General features: G+C 45.0%; 1 pseudogene; it reads right to left on the bottom strand.

Moving 5' to 3' along the window:
* Window positions 1-15,040: 15,040 nt before the first annotated feature.
* On the bottom strand, window positions 15,041-17,000 carry LOC146705349 (uncharacterized; annotated as a pseudogene).
* Window positions 17,001-18,114: the final 1,114 nt, after the last annotated feature.

The following is an 18,114-nucleotide window of genomic DNA, read 5'->3' as shown; positions in this document are numbered from 1 at the left end:
TAAAGTGTTGTGAAGGTGAGCAGTGATTATTGTGCTAATGCCTCTGTGTCTGCAGATATTTATACACCTGCTAGAACATCATACAGGTACACGCCCACACTGACAGAACCAGTCACACCTTTTCTGACTAATCTAACATACCTATGTTACTCTTTTGGTTTCATTTCTTTCATCTTCATGTTTTGATTTTCTGTTTCATTTCACTCTGTGGAGCAAAATCAAATGTGTTTCATTAACTTTCCAGCTCTGTTAAAAAAGCAAAGGTACTTAGTGTCCATCACAAAGGCTCAACCCTGCTATGAACTGGAAACTGCTGCAACACCAGTGTCACCGTCCACAGTGAAGACAGTGTTATATAACCATGGACTGAGAGCGTGCTGACTAAGAAAGAAGCAACAGCTCCATAATCGACATCATGAAGCTCGACTGAAATTTGCAGCTGCTCACATGAATGAGCGAAATGTGTTTTGGAGAAAAGTTTAAGTTTGAGCAGATGATATAACTGACTGTTTAAATAGGACAAAACACACACACGAAACTATTTTTGGAGTGGTCAAAGCAGCACAAAGAACAAACAAAGAAACAATTAAACCAAAAAAAAATCTCATTAATTACCAACACATAATGCAAATAACCATACAACCTGATATAAATCCACTTGCTTTCCTAAATTTTTAACTTTTGCAGAAGATTTCGAATTTTCTGATTAAATTTTTGCTGTAAGTGTTTGAAACATTTTAAATTCAGATTTTACAAACAAAGTAAAAGCAATAAATGACAAAGAATATTCTGTAAAAGAAGTAATGCTCTCTGATATGGAAGCGTCAATTTGTCAATTACCTGTCACTGCGCTAAACATCTTTTGTTTTAATCTCTTGCTTTCACAGCTCCAGTGATAACTGTGAAGACTAAAAAAATGTATTTTAATCAGTGACAGACTGGTGACCTGTCCTAACCCCCACCTCTCACCCAATGACTCTCACCCAACTAAATATGTCCTTTGCCAGCTTATATTTAACAAAAAGTAGTATTGTTGTCCTGTGTGTCTATTGCTCTGTTTTTCTTCTTGGTTCTTTTACAGCACATCTCTGATAGAAATGAAAGCAAAACTATTTCAACAGCACAAACCTGCACAATCAGTTCATTTGTGACACTGTCTTGTTCAGTTACACATGCTTCCTCACACAGTTAAATTCAATTCAATTTTATTCGTATAGCACCAAATCCTAAAACAGTCGCCTCAAGGCGCTTTATATTGCAAGGTAGACCCTAAAATAATACAAGGGAAAGAACCCAAAAATCATATGACCTCCTATGAGCAAGCACTTTGGCAACAGTGGAAAGGAAAAACTCCCTTTTAACAGGAAGAAACCTCTGGCAGAACCAGGCTCAGGGAGGGGCGGCCATCTGCTGTGACCGGTTGGAGTGAGAGAAGTGGTATTTGTCTAATGTAAGATGTTTCTGTCATGGTCCTGGGTCATTTTGACCCAGTGTTCTTAGTTTTTCTGTAGTTTTGTATTTTGTTTCTTATGTCCATTGGATTGTTTGGTTTGGTATTTGGATTCCCTCTGTGTCCATGTTTTTTATTGTGGTGTTTGCTCTGGTACCGTGTTCCCACCCTATGTGTTCTGTGTTCTCCTCATCCCCTCGTATTCATCCTTCTTCTCTGCCTCTCTCTCTCCGTGCTCATCTCTGTGTACTGTGTTGTGTTTAAGGTCCACATCTTGGTGTCAGTATCGTCAGTTTCGTGTCCTCCCTGCTCGGCCATGAGTAATTGTCTTCAGCTGTGTTCCCCGTGTGTTCCCACTCCCCTCATTACATTCTGTGTATTTATGTCAGAGTGTCCCTTTGTTCTGTGTTGCGTCGTCCCTCTAGGTTGTGTGCATTTTCCGTGTCTTCCCAGCGCCTCAGCTTTTAGTTGCTCCCAGTATAGTTTTATATGACTTCTTATGTTCCTGTTAATAAAGACCGGCCTTTGAGTTCATCCCCGTGTGTCTAGAGCCGTGCATTTGGGTCCTCTCTTGCCTTCACACAGCCGCCGCATGACAGAACGACGCAACCACGAAATGGACCCAGCAGGCTCCGCCCGTGAGGGAGATATTCTCCGTGTACAGAGTCTGGTGCAACGAATAACCCACGCCTCGGACTCACGGACAATTTCCGTCGGACTTAACGCCATAAAGGCAATAATCGAGGGAAACCCTTTCCTTCAGCAGCTCACCTGCTATGAAGGCTTTATCGCCGAATTGAGCCGAGCTAAGGAGGCATTACAAGCCCGTGAGCTGGCAGACAATGTCCGTTCCCGGGATTCCACGCCACAGCGACTGCAGACGGAGATCTCCGCCCATCAGCCGCCGCAGCAGCAGCAAACTAAGCTCGCCGCGACGGTACCGCAGCAGCAGACGGGGCTCTCGGTGTCGCAACAGCAGCTGCTAAAACGAGAGGGTTTTTTGGCGCCGCTGCCGCAGAGCCCTTCTCCATCCCCTCTCAGCTCTGACCGTCGCTCTCCCGCTGCTCTCCTAGCAGCGATGTGGTCGGATGATGAAGAGGAGACCGTCACCCCCGCATCATCACCGGTTTTCCCCGTCACCTCCGTTCCCTCATTAAGGAGGAGACGCCGTCGCCGGTCCTCTCCTCAGTCGGATTCCGGGACTACTGGGCAGCCGGCTGGGGTGAGTGACAAAGACACTTTCTCTGTTCACTCTGAGGCTAGTTCTCACTACTCTGAATGCAGGAATGCAAACTCTGTGACTCTTGCCGTAGACGCTAAAGGCTCACGGTCTGTAAACGTTGAATCTGAACCCGAACTTCTTATGAACCATTGTACTGCCCGGAGGGTCAACTCAGAGACAGTTTCTCCTACGTTTGGACTCATATTCGAGAAAGATCATCCTTCGCTAGTGTTTCCTAGGTCTAAAAACTCGAAGTCAGCATTTCCTGAGTTAGAGACACCTGTCTCTGTGCCCTTTACCTGTGTGTCTGCTGAGGATGATTGTTTTGCAGTTAAGCTCACCCCTGGGGCTTTACTACCTGCCCCCTTAGATGGTAAAACAGTAAAATCCAAGACTGTAAATGTTCCTGTGATAGCTCGACCCCAGCTCGTTACTTCTGAGCCATCACCCCCGGGGATTGTCCATTCTGACGTATGTACTGATTCAAATGTTCTTGAGTCAGGGGGCTCTACACCCACCACTGTTTACCCTAGGTTTACTGCTTCCGGCGATCCGGTGGTAAAAAACTTTGTTTCATCTGCCTCTCCGGTGCACAGACCTATGTTTACATCGGCTATTAACCCCTCCTCTGTCAGTATAAGTACGGTTAGCTCCGAAGAAAGAAGCTCTAAGACTGTTGGTGCATCAGCTGATCACATTTCTCTAGAGTCTGTACACACTGAAGGTGATGCATTAGTGCCTGTAAGCTACAGCTTTAGTACACTTAACGCTACGAAGTCAGAGCGCTGTTCCTCATCCGCTCACTCAGGGCAGGGAATCGATCTCTTGCAGACTGTTCTTTCTAGGCCCGCCTCCCAGGCCCCTTGTGTTCTAGGGATAACTGCGGCCCAGCACTCACCTGCACCTGTCTCAATTCCCCAGGTGAGGGGGGCTGGCGCCCAGCTGGTCCCTGTTCCGGTTTCCGGGTCAACTGAGGCTCTGCTGGTCCCTGCACCTGTATCGGCTCCTCGGGTGGGGACAGCAGCCGCCCAGTCCCTGCCGAAATCTGTGCCAACCGCTCAGGTGGGGCCCGCCAGGACCCAGCCAGTCTCTGCACCTGTACCTACTCCTCAGGTGGGAGCGACTGGTGTCCAGCAGGTGCCTGCACCTTTCAACTGCGTTGTAGGCCCAGGGGAACTGACACTGCCACCTGTCCTACATCCGCTCCCACACCCATCATTGCACTCAGCTGCACAGGATGCCCCTCAGTCAGTCATTCGACCCATAACCCTGCCATTAATACACTCTGTAGCTGAGCCGTTAGCCGCCCGACCCGCAGCCACTTCAGCCACTCCTCCACCCGTCACACCTCCACTACAACCATCACTGCAACCATCACTGCAGTCCCCAGTGCAGTCTCCAGTGTCCCCAGTGCAGTCTCAGTGTCCCCAGTGCAGTCTCCAGTGTCCCCAGTGCAGTCTCCAGTGTCCCCAGTGCAGTCTCCAGTGTCCCCAGTGCAGTCTCCAGTGTCCCCAGTGCAGCCTCCTGCAGCCCTGCTTTCCCCAGTGCAGCCTCCTTTAGCACAGTCACCCACTCAACCACCAGCACCACAACCGTCACTACCTCTAGTTCATTCCCCTATGAAGTCATTAACTCCACTGCCTACTCCACTCTCACCACCTCCGTTACAACAGACATCAGTTCAGTCCCCTGTGCCAGTGCAGACGCCCTCAGTTCAGTCTCCCGTGCGGTTATCTACTTCACCACCATCAGTAGCTCAGCTCCCACTCTCATCCGCATCTCCAGTAGCTCAGCTCGCACCTGAACCATTGGCCCACTCCCCGATAGCAATACGGTCTTCTGTTCGGCTTAACATTCAGCCAGGGGTCCCAAACCTCTCTGGCTCTACATCAGCTCCTGCTGGAAGCTCGGATGAGCTCATCCAGGACTCCGCGGCTCCCACGCCGCCATCTACCTTGTCCGCTGGGGGTTCCAGTGAGCCCGGCCAGCACCTCCTCGTCTCCGCTGAAGGGTCCGAGGGGCCCGTTCAGCCTCCTGTCTCCGCTGGAGGGTCCGAGGGGCCCGTTCAGCCTCCTGTCTCCGCTGGAGGGCCCGAGGAGCCCGTTCAGCCTCCTGTCTCCGCTGGAGGGCCCGAGGAGCCCGTTCAGCCTCCTGTCTCCGCTGGAGGGTCCGAGGGGCCCGTTCAGCCACCTGTCTCCGCTGGAGGGCCCGAGGAGCCTGTCCAGCCGCCTCCTGCGACCGCCTCGTCAACGCCTGGTCCAGCTGCATCCGCCTGTGCTTCTGCTACGCCTGGTCCAGCTGCATCCGCCTGTGCTTCTGCTACGCCTGGTCCAGCTGCATCCGCCTGTGCTTCTGCTACGCCTGGGCCAGCCTCTGCCTGTGCTTCTGCTACGCCTGGTCCGATCTCAGCCTGTGCTTCTGCTACGCCTGGTCCGATCTCAGCCTGTGCTTCTGCTACGCCTGGTCCGATCTCAGCCTGTGCTTCTGCTACGCCTGGTCCGATCTCAGCCTCAGCAGCTCCGCCTGGTCCGGCCTCCGAGTCTTCGTCCTCGTCTGGTCCAGCCTCAGCCTGTGCTTCGCCTGGTCCGGCCCCCGCATCGCCACCGTCTGGTCCTGTGCCCACCAGGCCATGGCCAGCACGCCTGAGACTGGAGGGCCGCCGCTGCCTTCCGCGCGGTCGGCCCCCTGAACTGCTCCGTCGTCTCCTTCGCCGCCGCCGCTGCCTTCCGCGCGGTCGGCCTCCTGAACTGCTCCGTTGTCTCCGCCGCCGTTGCCTTGCGCACGGCCGGCCTCCTGAACTGTTTTCACGTCGCCGCCGTTGCCTTGCGCACGGCCGGCCTCCTGAACTGTTTCCGCATCGCCGGCGTTGCCTTCCGCATGGTCGGCCCCCTGAACTGGTTCCATGTCTCCGCCATTGCCTTCCGCATGGTCGGCCCCCTGAACTTTCTTTGACCTTTGGTCTTGTGCTCCTGTGTTTTCTGTTGTTCGTTTTTGCTTTTTGTTCCGAGCCCTCCGTCCTAGGCCCCCGCCGCCCGCCCTGGGTCGTTTTCTGTTTGGGTTTTGTTTTCCTGTGTTTGGGCTGTCTGGAGCCAGCCCTTGAGGGGGGGGTACTGTCATGGTCCTGGGTCATTTTGACCCAGTGTTCTTAGTTTTTCTGTAGTTTTGTATTTTGTTTCTTATGTCCATTGGATTGTTTGGTTTGGTATTTGGATTCCCTCTGTGTCCATGTTTTTTATTGTGGTGTTTGCTCTGGTACCGTGTTCCCACCCTATGTGTTCTGTGTTCTCCTCATCCCCTCGTATTCATCCTTCTTCTCTGCCTCTCTCTCTCCGTGCTCATCTCTGTGTACTGTGTTGTGTTTAAGGTCCACATCTTGGTGTCAGTATCGTCAGTTTCGTGTCCTCCCTGCTCGGCCATGAGTAATTGTCTTCAGCTGTGTTCCCCGTGTGTTCCCACTCCCCTCATTACATTCTGTGTATTTATGTCAGAGTGTCCCTTTGTTCTGTGTTGCGTCGTCCCTCTAGGTTGTGTGCATTTTCCGTGTCTTCCCAGCGCCTCAGCTTTTAGTTGCTCCCAGTATAGTTTTATATGACTTCTTATGTTCCTGTTAATAAAGACCGGCCTTTGAGTTCATCCCCGTGTGTCTAGAGCCGTGCATTTGGGTCCTCTCTTGCCTTCACACAGCCGCCGCATGACAGTTTCTCTGTCTGATGAACAAAAAGAAAACATTTCATTAAGAACAGGATGATTCATGATTCCGAAACTCTGGCAACATTTGAGAATCATTTACTTATCGGTAGTGATGTGACGTTCTGTATCGAGGCTTCAAAGCTTGTGTCGGGTAATGGAGGGGGCGTTTCCGTGATGTGCGTAATGAGGCTTGCTTCATTTATGGGAGGAGCTGAAAATGATGACGTCCTAAGCCTCGCTGCCCGGCTGTACCACGTGACTGGTTCAGGAAGTGGTTCGAGCTTTGCCGCGAGCTATGACAGCGATATAAACCCCTCAGACCTCATTCAAAATGTAGGTGTTTGAGGGAGAGTTACGGTTAGTGAGAGTTTGGAGGTTTAGGAGAGTGAGGAGAGAAAGTCAGGAGAGAATGGAGTCAGCTAAGAAGAGGAGGATGTCCTTCCCTGTGTGCAGAGGTGGGTAGTAACGAGTTACATTTACTCCGTTACATTTACTTAAGTAAGTTTTTGAAAAAAAATGTACTTTTAAAGTACCTTTTTTGCACAAAACTTTTTACTTTTACTTGAGTACATTTGTGAAGAAGAAACGGTACTTTTACTCCGCTACATTTGCAAAATTCAACTCGTTACTTTTAAAAAAAATTATTAGTTTAACACATTAGATAACATGCCGCCAGTGGAGTTTCCGGTAACTTTTTTACCAATCAGATGTGGCCATGCAGTCACATGACCAGTTTGAAACTGTGGCGGGCAGAGCGGCCCAAGCATTTCAAAGTAGCAGCGGAAGCACGAAAAGAAGAAACACATGAAAACATGGCAGAGCCAGTCGTCTACGCTAGAGCTGAAGAGGATGAACACCCTTGGTTGACCTCACATACAAAGAATGTTTCACTTAAAAACAGTACAAAAGAACAGCTATGTCTTCAGTGAGAGCCAAAACAAACCAACTTTTCAGCGTGAAACAACTCAACTCGTGTAACCTGAGGAAACGGTAAGTTTTCTCTAAATATCTTTTTAGCTGTGGTTAGCTGGATGTCAGTCTTATGTTACAGCAGCTGTGTCGAGCTCGAGCTGTGAGTCATTTTCGGCGCTACGTTGTAGTGAGATAAGTTTGTGGGTGTTTTGTGCAGCTTCGGCTGTCCTTTTAACTGCTCGCTGGTTAGCTAGCGTGAGCTATAAGCTAACAGCTAGCCTGGTTAATGATGCTAGAGTTCAACGCACATGTAAACAGCTCGTCTCTACTGCTTTAACTGTTAAAACAGAAGGCAATACCTGCGGGTGACAGGGTTTATTATGTGAAACAGCAGCATCAGACATCACCTAGACACAGAGCTGGATGAGGCCAGCACAGACAGCAGCCTAACCGACGAAGATGATTGATCCATGGGGTCAGGAAACCCAGAAGCAGGGGAGCTAAAGAGGTACCTTTCATGTCCATTCACTGGAGGTGTGGATCTATTGCATGGCTTTCCTCACATCAAGAAGCTTTCGATCAAAATCAATACAGCTCTTCCTGCATCTGGAGCTTGTGAAGGACTTCTCAGTCATGCAGGACTCCTGTTCACTGCTGAACAGTTACAGCTTCACAGAAAGAACCTTGAGAGCAAACTGCTGCTGAAGCTTAACCATCACTTCACTGAGTGAAGAAATGGCCCGTTTTTGCTAAATATGCAGTAATAGATGCACACCCATACAATTTATGGTAAACTGAGCTCCCTTGTATGAACATATGTTGAAGATGCCTCGTTCTGTTTTCTCTGAGGCTGCTGTGCCATTTGGAGCAAAAATGAATATAAAGTTTACAGCATTTGTCACTGGAAATTGTTTGCACTGTTTATATATTTATATTATTTACTGTAGGTATTGTTGAAAAAAGCTTTATGTTGTGAAAAACTGAAATCTGGAAATTAGAATTGTTGTGCCTTATTTTGTTGATCTTTTTACATATATTCCTTTTGAAAATACTAAAATTTGTATATTTGTTAATTTTTGGTTGTCTGATAACATTTATTTATAAAATAAATCGGACATTTCAAACAGTTACTCGCTACTTGAGTAGTCTTTTCTCCAAGTAATTTTTTACTCTTACTTGAGTAACTTTTTTGACGACTACTTTTCACTTTTACTTGAGTAATAATATTTTAAAGTAATGCTACTCTTACTTGAGTACAAGTTTTGGATACTCGACCCACCTCTGCCTGTGTGGGAACATTTTGATCTTATTCCTCCCAACAAGGTATGCAAATTTCTACAGAAGATGTATTTTCATAATACTGATGGTGCAATGCAATTTATGTTAAGCGGCTTTACTTTTGTACAAGGTGAAGTGTTTGCTATGTGCCAGGGAGCTGGGATATAACAACAACACCTCATCCATGCTTAGGCACTACAGAGCTTTGCATGAGAATAAGGGGAACACCGATTGTGGAGCAAGACCAGGTGAGCCATCAAATGCCATGATAATATAGCATGCAGTAATGTTACTAAATGATATAACAATATTATACAGCTGTAATAAGTTACGTGTGTGATATTTATATTTGTGCTTTGTCTTTATTGTCTTTCCTCAGGAGAACAATCTCAAATAGATGAAGACCTGGTTAGCATGGTGATTGAGGACTCCCAGCCATTTAGCATTGTGGGGGACAAAGGATTTAAAAGATTTGTTAAATCATTAAATCCTAGCTATGTTCTCCCCACTAAAAAGGTCGTAAAAGCAGTGAAAATTTAGTTTTTACAGAATAAAATGTGAACAGGCAGGACTGAGGCTCAAAGCCTCAGTGTGTAGCTGTCCATACCTCAACATTACAAAAGCACAACTACTGTCCACACCCCAACCACACCTCACCTCACAGTAAATGATCATTTCCATTTTAAGCATTTCCAAATAATCATTCCCATACTGCCAGTATAAATATACACAGTATACTGCCATCACAACAATATACATGTTTTACACACTCCTTTTGTTGTTGACATTTACAGGCTGTGTGCAGTGTAGCTGCTTCACGTGAGTAGTGTGGGCTTGTCAGCCTCGGCAGCAGTAAACCTAGCTGCTGCTAGTGACAGGGTGACCTTGTGGGCCCCTGGAAGTGCTTCCTCGTGATGTGGAGTTTTTTGTTTGGCTGTTGTGTTCTTTATTGTTGTGACCTTTTTCTTTTTCTAGTGTTATTGGAAAAACGGCGGTGCCGGCTCTTTATGTTAAGGTTCTCTATAATAAAAACTATTTTATTTAAATCAAATCAAATCAAATCACTTTTATTGTCACATCACATGTGCAGGTACATTGGTACAGCACATGTGAGTGAAATTCTTGTGTGCGAGCTTCACAAGCAACAGAGTTGTGCAAAATACAATAATGTAAACAAGCAAAATACAAGAATGGCTAAATCTGAAACTAATAAATATATGTACAATATATAATAGTATATGCATTTCTGGATGTGTATACTAAATGTTTTTCTACGTGTGTGTGTGTGTGTGTGTGTGTATACACATATTTTACAAATTAAATAGAGTAAACAATAAATAAAATATATAAGAATATACAGAGTTGAGACATGTGCAAAACAGTGGCATTACTGTACAGTATGGAGTGCATAATGTTAAAGTTCCAGTAGTGAAGGTGAGGTGTCTATGACGTGTTCAGCAGTCTGATGGCCTGATGGAAAAAGCTGTCTCTCAGTCTGCTGGTTCGGGACCGGATGCTGCAGAACCTCCTTCCTGATGGAAGCAGTCTGAACAGTTTATGGCTGGGGTGACTGGAGTCCTTGATGATCCTCCCCGCTTTCCTCAGGCAGCGCTTCCTGTAGATGTCTTGGAGGGAGGGAAGCTCACCTCCAATTATCCGTACAGAGCACCGCACTACTCGCTGGAGAGCTTTGCAGTTGTAGGCGGTGCTGTTGCCATACCAGGTGGTGATGCATCCAGTGAGGATGCTCTCAATGGCACAGTGATAGAAGGTCCTGAGGATGCGGGGGCTCATGCCGAATCTTTTCAGTCTCCTGAGAAAGAAGAGGCGCTGCTGCGCCTTCTTCACTGTTTTGTTTGTGTGTACTGACCACGTAAGATCCTCAGCCAGATGTACACCAAGGAACCGGAAGCTGCACACTCTCTCCACAGCAGCGCCGTTGATGGTGATGGGGGTGTGTACTTCTCTGCACCTCCGGAAGTCCACTATCAACTCCTTTGTCTTTGCGACGTTGAGGGTGAGATGGTTGTCTTGACACCAGTGGGTCAGGGCGCTGACCTCCTCCCTGTAAGCCGTCTCATCACCGTTGGTGATAAGACCCACCACTGTAGTGTCGTCCGCAAACTTCACAATGATGTTGGAGCTGTTAGTGGCTGTGCAGTCGTAGGTGTAGAGTGAGTACAGGAGAGGGCTCAGTACACACCCCTGTGGAGCACCAGTGTTCAGTGTGATGGGGGATGAGGTGATGCTGCCCAGTCTGACCACCTGGCGTCTGTCAGACAGGAAGCTAAGGATCCAGCTGCAGAGGGAGCTGCTCAGTCCTAGATCCTGCAGTTTCCTGTCCAGCTTCGAGGGAACGATGGTATTGAATGCTGAGCTGTAATCTACAAACAGCATTCTCACATACGTGTCTCTCTTCTCCAGGTGTGACAGGGCAGTGTGTAGTGTCAGGGCTATGGCATCATCAGTGGACCTGTTGTGGCGGTATGCAAACTGTAGAGGGTCCAGTGAGTCGGGTAGTGCAGAGCAGATGAAGTCCCTGACCAGCTTCTCGAAGCATTTGCTTACGATGGGGGTCAGGGCTACAGGTCGCCAGTCATTCAATGAGGAGATGGTGGAGGATTTGGGTACAGGGACGACGGTGGCCATTTTGAAGCAGGCTGGGACTACAGACAGAGAGAGGGAAAGGTTGAAGATGTGCGTGAACACTCCAGCCAGCTGAGCCGCGCATGACTTGAGGACGCGGCCGGGAATCCCGTCCGGACCAGTAGCTTTGCGTGCGTTCACCTTCCTGAAGCACTTCCGCACATCCTCCTCAGACACAGTGTGCGCACTGACGTCATCCGCGGTGCACACACTGTCCGGTCTCATGGTGTTCGCTGTGTCGAATCTAACGTAGAATACGTTTAGATCCTCACACAGAGAGGCCGTGGTCTGCGGTGTGCTGGTTTTCCCTCTAAAGTCTGTGATCGTGTTTAGTCCCTGCCACATACTCCGAGGGTTGTCAAACTGTTGCTCCACCCTGTCCCTGTACTCACGTTTGGCTGCTTTGATCGTCTTCCGGAGTTGGTAATGTGCGTGTTTGTAGTCCGATGTGTTCGCGGAGGCAAAGGCGGTGCTCTGTGCCGCGCGAACATCTCCGTTAATCCAGGGTTACTAAACACCTGTCTGTTCTCCTTTCATTCTGTTCTGGACCCATTTGTTACCAGTCCCCCCACACACCCCTAGACCTTCTTCGTGGGGACGTAACAAAAAGGAAAATTATAAAAAGCAACAACAACAAAACAAAACCCAAAACAATCAAATCATTGTACTTCTTTATAGTTGCCATCTTTACCACCTTCATCACAGCGACATATGATAGTATTAGAACAGTCAAGGCAGAGAGTGTTTCAGCCCCAACCAGCAGGGACAGGTGTTGTTTTGGCTCCAGAACAACAAGGACAGCAGGTGATCTATACAGGTGAAACTATATTGTTTTTTTTTATCTCTACAGATTATCATGATTACTAAAATTCCTGCTTCATTGTTGCCATATTTTGCATCGCTGTGTCTGCCATCTTTACATCTCTATGGTAATCTTTACACATACTGTAGAGCAAAACCAAATGTGTTTCATTTCCCCCACAGCTCTGTTAACATCCAAACACAGAAAATCTATCCACAGAGATATGTTATCCAACACTTAGATTAAATGGTGACAGTAGTGAAGTAAAAGGGGACAGGTTAAAGAACTCCACTGTCCCAACTTTAATTTTATGACTTTGTCTACTCTGTGGTCAAAATTGCTTGGTCCCAGGAAAACCTTTAAAATCCTTTTGCTTTAAATCTAGACTCTACCATCCAAGACATTTAATGGAGTGCTGAAGAACCTGGGTTATGCCCAAGCAGAAGACAAGGTTAGTTATCTACTGGCATCACTGGCTGTGTCTGAGGAAGAGAAGAAACAGATCAAGGAAGGAGCAGTTGGGCAAATAAAGAATGCATTGTGGTAAGAAATTGAGGTTTGAAATTAAATCTATGGTGTTAGGTGTTAAGCAAGAAATTTTAGTGAACTGTGTGAATGCATTGAGGAAATTAATGACTGGTTGTGCCACAATTTTCTCCAGCTAAACAAAAACAAAACTGAGGTAATAGTCTTTGGCGCCAAAGAAAAACGATTACAGGTCACCAGAGAACTTCAATCTATACATCTAAAAACCACAAACCAGGTGAGAAATTTGGGTGTAGTGATGGATGCAGACCTAAACTTAGAAAAACACATTAAGACAATAACAAAGTCAGCTTACTATCACCTCAAGAATATTTCAAGGATAAAAGATCTGATGTCTCAACAGGACCTGGAAAAACTAGTCCATGCATTCATCTTTAGCAGGCTTGATTACTGTAACAGCATCTTTACAGGTCTACCTAAAAAATCAGTCAGACAACTACAGCTCATTCAGAACTCTGCTGCTCGAGTCCTCACTAAGACCAAAAAAGTGGACCACATCAGTCCAGCTCTGAGGTCCTTACACTGGCTGCCTGTCCGTCAGAGGATAGACTTTAAAGTTCTGATGCTGGTCTATGAAGCTCTGAATGGTTTAGGATCAAAATACATCAGTGACCTCCTGACCCAGTATGAACCTTCCAGATCCCTCAGGTCATCTGGATCCGGTCTTTTATCAGTTCCCAGAGTCAGAACCAGACACGGAGAAGCTGCATTCAGCTTTTATGCTCCTTATATCTGGAACAAACTCCCAGAAAGCCTCAGATCAGCTGAAACACTCAGTTTATTTAAATCCAGGTTGAAGACTCACCTGTTCTCAGCTGCATTTGAATAAAACACCAAATCCACACTTTTAAGCTTAAATTTCAAAACTTAAAATTTTAACTACTGATTTTATCTACTGTTCTGATTTTATCTACTGTTTTTTTAATCAATTTTAAATCATGCTTTTTATTTGTTTTTAATGTCTCTGTAAAGCACTTTGAATCACCTTGTTGTTGAATTGTGCTATATAAATAAACTCGCCTTGCTTTGCCTCTTAATTTGTATTTATTTCTAAAAAGGTCAGCATATCGCAAGAAGAGAATTACAGCCAGCAACTTTGGTTTGGTCCTGGGTGCAGTCCAGCGACGCTCATACCCTCCTTCCTTATTTAAGACTCTGCTTGGCCAGTACAACTTGACAGAAGGATCTAAAGTAATTTGTTAGTGGAAAGGGTCTGTGCTTCTAAGAATTCATTTATGACTAAGTGGTATTTTCATCCCCAAAGGCATGTGATTGGGGGATCCTTCATGAGCCAAGGACAAGCAGCTGTACACTGACTGTACTGGTGCAGCTATCAAGGAGAGGGGACTGTATTTATCCAACAGTGGCCTGCTTGGTGGTTCTCCAGATGGAACAGTTTCTAATGACTGCATCATTGAGGTGAAATGCACCATAGTCAGCCAGAACCAGAACTGTTTTGCAGGCAGCAGAAAGTAAGGACTTTTTCTTTCAGCTGGACAAGACAAGTGGTTCCCTGGTATTAAAAAAGAATCACAACTACTGTCAACTACCTATATCTCATGGGGGCAAAAAGCTCTCACTTTATTATTTGGACTCCATGTGACTTTGTAATCTTGCCTGTCAATAGAGAACAATCTTGGGCTGTTAATGACACCATCTCACTGGTATAATTCATTCAATTTCACGGAGAATATGTCACGGTTCTGGGTCATTTTGACCCAGCATTTTGAATTTCTTATGTTTTGGTTTATTTTTGAATGATTGATTGTTTTCTGTTTCACTGGTGCTTTGTTGATTATTATAATAAATCTATGTTTCAGTTATTCTGGTATATTTCTGTATTATGATTAAAGTTCTGGTTGTATTTTGTATTTTTGGTTATTTTCTTGATCTATTGTATGATGATGATGATGATTATTATTAGTATTATTTAGTATGTTCCAGCTCATTCTGGTTTAGGAATAGTTCTGCCCGTGTAAAGTCTCTGTTTCTTAGTCTGCGTCTTTGTCTGTATTGTTTCCTGTTTTATTTTGAAAGATTGTGTCTTATGTCAGTGCGTCCAGCTTCGCTTCCCCCCCTGTCTCGTTAGCCGGGGGGCCTTTCTCAATATGCGTACTTGTGTGTACTTGCGTTCTCGTGTACTCGTGATACGTCATCAGTCAGAGACCAAGTATTGTTCCAATTCGAAGTACGCATCAAGCCGAGAATGCGAAAAAATCCTGGATGTGTTCTCGCTCTGCCCGTTTTATCGAGCATGCATTGGTGGTGACTTGTGTGGACTTGGTACAGCTAAATATCCCAGAATGCATTTCGTCCAAAACTCAAACGTGGCAATGGCGGATGAGTGGGGCTAAAAACTTTTAAATATTACTCTTTCTTGGTCACAAAATAAACTTTTAAGTTCTTTTCAAGCGAGAATGTAGCTGTGTAAACTTCAAATATCTGCTCGATTTATCAAGATATCATATATTTCCAAACGTGCGTCTGTGACCCGCTAGCTCCATAGCAGACAGCGAGGTTGAGGATTATTAGAGCCGGCGAGAACAGCGGACTCCCGGGACATCATTTTCATGTCACCTGGTTGTAGATGTTGCAGTGCTCCACAGTCAGCTGTTATGGCCTTATCTGAGGCACTTCCACCATACAAGTTGCTTACAAAGGTTATTACACCATTAGGAGCCACACCAATTAGAGTCTTTAGTGTGGTCCGTCCTTTGTACTGGCTGTTCAAATAACTTTGTATGTCAAGCTTCTCTGTGTTAGACACAGAAACCTCCGTGCAGTCAGGTACAATCCTGCGGTTAGAAAATGGCTGGAAGCAATCTGGTAGCGATGTCCAGTTTTTGGCTCTCAAGGGATGTTGTTTTCCAGCATGCCAACATACAAAATGTCATACAGTTTCATATTGTTGTAAAAATATTAGTTGCTGTGGCTGTGCTGCAGTTAAACCTTGTAGCCAGGTCTACATGGCCACAATTAAACCACAATTGAGCTTCATCAGGGTTAGAAATAACTGGTCAACCAGGGGCATCATTTGGACAGTCCAATCAGAATGATATTTGAGCTCAAATCTGTAAAGAAGGGTTTCTAAAAACAGGACAGTAGCAGCATCAGGCAATCCAGTATAGTACTGGACCCTTTCAGGGTTGTCAGATATTTGACTGAATGAGAAAGTCTGATTCTGATTCTCTAATTGTTTTTTTTTTAGTTTTTCATTCTCTTGTCTTAGTATGTCATTCAGAATCTCTAGCACCAGAAGACTGTTGGAAAAACTTTGAGTAACTTGCACTAGCTATCTGTGTATCTGCATTGCTGGAATGATGTAGCTTTCACTCTGATTTTCACTAGCTGGGACCTCTTTTTTTTCTTATTTTTTCTAACAGGTTTGTGGTCATCTGGGAACTGGAAAGACTTACCGTCGTTCCATGCAAATGTTTCCTTGAGGGAAGTGCCAACTGCAGACTCTTGAGTTGCAGTTTGGGGTGAAGTTTTCACATCTGTGGACGTGTTTAAAAAGGGAGAGAGAAATTTGTGATCCTACAGTAGCCCTCCATTAGTTATGTGACAGTAATTTAAGGAGCTTGAAAAGAAAAGCGTCTTGACTTCTTAAAGTTTCTTGAAGCTTCTCTCATCCGGATGAGAGGTGAAATGTCTTCAAGAAACTTAAAGAAGTCCAGACGCTTTTCTTTCCATGCTCCTTAGATTACAATGACCTGGATGACTGAGAGCCTTCACAGACAGTGACCCTAATTATTAAAATCTTACATATTGTTGTACTATTTGGTTTTTAAACTTAGCAGAAAGGTTAAGTGCTGTCAAATTTTGCAAGCTATTTGTTGGTTAGATCTCTGTTTTGGTCATTAACTCACACATAAGCTATGGATTTTAATGTATTTTCTTACATAGACAACGCTTTTTGGATGTAATTTTGATTCCTCTGAGTGTTGAAAGCTAGCTAAGGTTAATATATAGCAAAGTGACCCTCAGCTTTCAAACTTTGCTTGGAGAAATAAAAATGACATCAAACATGCGGTGATGTCTTTCAGTGCGAAAATACAATAAAATCCATAGTCTATATAAGTAAAATTACTTGTAAAAGCCGGTGTGTCTTTTACTAGCGAGTTTTAGTTGTTCAGCGCTAGCTATATTAGCTAACTAAAGTAAGAACCCACTTGCTCTTATCTTACAAGTTTATTCATTCATTTATTCATTGTAAGGTACCTTATCAACTGCACCCACTTCCTCTTCTCTTTCTTTTCACAAGGAAACCGGCAAAATGACAGATTAGAGTGTTGTTTTGAACCAGATTGGTTAAAACAACAAGGATCACAGATTGCGCCATATTGAACACAGGAGAGTTTGGGCCTGGGAGCAGGGATCATACGTCATCACTTAAAGACCGTATTGCAGCATAACTAAGAGATGATTCAGGTTTACCTGATCCAGCCTAACATATTTTTCGGGCTATAAGGTGTACTTAAATCCTTTAATTTTCTCAAAAATCGACAGTGCGCCTTATGTATGAATCACTGAAAGTTAAAAACTGTCTAAATTCTTTCATCTTTAATAAAATGATCAGCGTTGCTTCTTTACCAGGTGTAACAATTAGGTTTAACATCCAGGACGGGGGTGTGGCTCCCCACACTCCCTAGCAGATCATTACATGGAGAAACCTTTGGAATGCAAGCATGCTGATCCACACAGGTATGCACACATGGGTATTCACAGACGCGGACTAAAGCTTTCTTGGCTGCTGCCTCAAAGCACACTGTGCGCTGTCTATCTTGCGTGCTGCACAATATCGTTTATTACTTAGTAAATACTGATATCTATGACTAGCTAGTTTATTGTGATGGTGCTTTGTTTTCTCTATTATTATGTTGCTCTTTGTTGTTTGCTGTCTCCTCTGTTTGTTTTGGTTTGTTTGTTTTTTTTTCTCCATACAGGTGACCCAGGAGTTCTTTTTTTTTTTCTCTCTCTTCCCCCCCCCTCTCACCTCTCTTCTCCCCTTTGGTTTTCTTTCTTTCTCTCCCCCTCTTTCTCTCATTCATTCCCCCTGTCCTATTTATTAAAAAAAAAAAAAAAAAAAAAAAAATGACAAAGGATGAACTGAAGCTCTGCCATCACGTAATGTCGCATACTGCTGTTTCTGATGTCATTTAAGAAAAAAAAAAAAAAAAAAAAAAAAAAAAAGGTTTAACATCCAGGCATCCATGAAAACAGAAATTTAACAGAGTTAGAAGTTAGCAGGAAATTAGCTTGCTAGTTTCCACCTAAACATGATACAGCATGTTCTGACTCAGATATTTCTGAAAAAATGAAAATGTACAACTCTGCTATCACTTCCAACATAAATGAAGACATAAAACTAAACAGCAATGACCTCTGTAGGGTTACTGAAGTTGGACTAGCTGGTATATAATGATGTGCTACATGACACAGCTATGTTAGCATAACATAAACACAGTGAAGCTGGAGGATGAAGGCTAACTTTTTTCCACTGGACAAAAGTTAATGTGAGGGTTCCCGATGGTTGGGGACAAATGCAATCGCCTGGCAGGATGCTGT

This window comes from Copadichromis virginalis, linkage group LG7 (genome assembly GCF_057382275.1).
Source record: "Copadichromis virginalis isolate Kocher_CV1m ecotype Utaka linkage group LG7, C_Virginalis_male_GT1.1, whole genome shotgun sequence".
NCBI classification, from domain to species: Eukaryota; Metazoa; Chordata; class Actinopteri; order Cichliformes; family Cichlidae; genus Copadichromis; species Copadichromis virginalis.
The sequence above is the reverse complement of the archived record's forward strand: the minus strand, read 5'-3'. Positions and strand labels throughout refer to the sequence as shown.